Genomic DNA, 1029 nt, shown 5'->3' on the forward strand with positions numbered 1-1029 from the left:
TATTTATAAAAGTGTCAGGCCGGGCGCGGTGGCTCATGCCTGTAATCCTAGCACTCTGGGAGGCCGAGGCAGGTGGATTGCTCAAGGTCAGGAGTTCGAGACCAGCCTAAGCAAGAGCGAGACCCCGTCTCTACTAAAAAACAGAAAGAAATGATCTGGACAACTAAAAATATATATATACAGAAAAAATTAGCCGGGCATGGTGGTGTATGCCTGTAGTCCCAGCTACTCGGGAGGCTGAGGCAGAAGGATTGCTTGAGCCCAGGAGTTTGAGGTTGCCGTGAGCTAGGCTGACGCCACAGCACTCTAGCCCGGGCAACACAGTGAGACTCTGTCTCAAAAAAAAAAAGTGTCAAAGCAATAGGAACATAGCTGGAGAGACAATTCTGCCTTTCTGATATTTCTCTATGAAAACAGCATTATAAATGCTGATTAGGTTCTATCATGCTGATAAAGTAAAATAGGATGTCTAGCTGGATTAAAGACCCAATTACCACTTAATACTTATTTCTTGCTCCACCTACAACGTATTCTCAGCACAGCTGCCAGAGAAACCCTTGAAAACATTAAGTTTTTAAAACATTGACTCAGCTCATGCTGGAAACCCTCTGATGACTCCTCTTTATACTCAGAATTAAATCCAGAGGAATTACAACAATCCCTGTGGTCCTACCTGGTCTGGTCTCCTGTGCTATGACCTCATCTCTGACTACTCCCCTCCTCTTCACTCTGTCCCACCCAAGTTCATCTCCTTGTGTCCCTTTGGGCTTCTGCACCAACTGCTCCCTTTGTCTGAAACACTCCACCATATTGTCACATAGACTTGTCCCTTCAAGTCTTTGTTCAGATCTTACCCTCCTCATAAGGCCTATCCTGACCACCATATCTAAAATAACCAGGGCCAGACCCTGCTCTATTATTTTCTCCTGTCGTCTTCTAACAACATACTATATAATCTACTTAACTACATTATGTCTCCTCTTCTTGGAATATATGTGTCGGAGGCAAGGAAAGTAGCTTGTTTTTACA

At 44.2% G+C, this 1029-nt stretch overlaps 1 protein-coding gene across 1 annotated transcript in view; it reads right to left on the bottom strand.

The window, feature by feature from the left end:
- TTC21B (tetratricopeptide repeat domain 21B) overlaps positions 1-1029 on the bottom strand; it is a 113158-nt gene that overhangs the window by 73321 nt on the left and 38808 nt on the right. The window lies entirely within an intron of this gene.

The sequence above is a fragment of the Propithecus coquereli genome, unplaced genomic scaffold (genome assembly GCF_000956105.1).
Source record: "Propithecus coquereli isolate 6110/MARCELLA unplaced genomic scaffold, Pcoq_1.0 Scaffold49, whole genome shotgun sequence".
In the NCBI taxonomy this organism is placed as follows: Eukaryota; Metazoa; Chordata; class Mammalia; order Primates; family Indriidae; genus Propithecus; species Propithecus coquereli.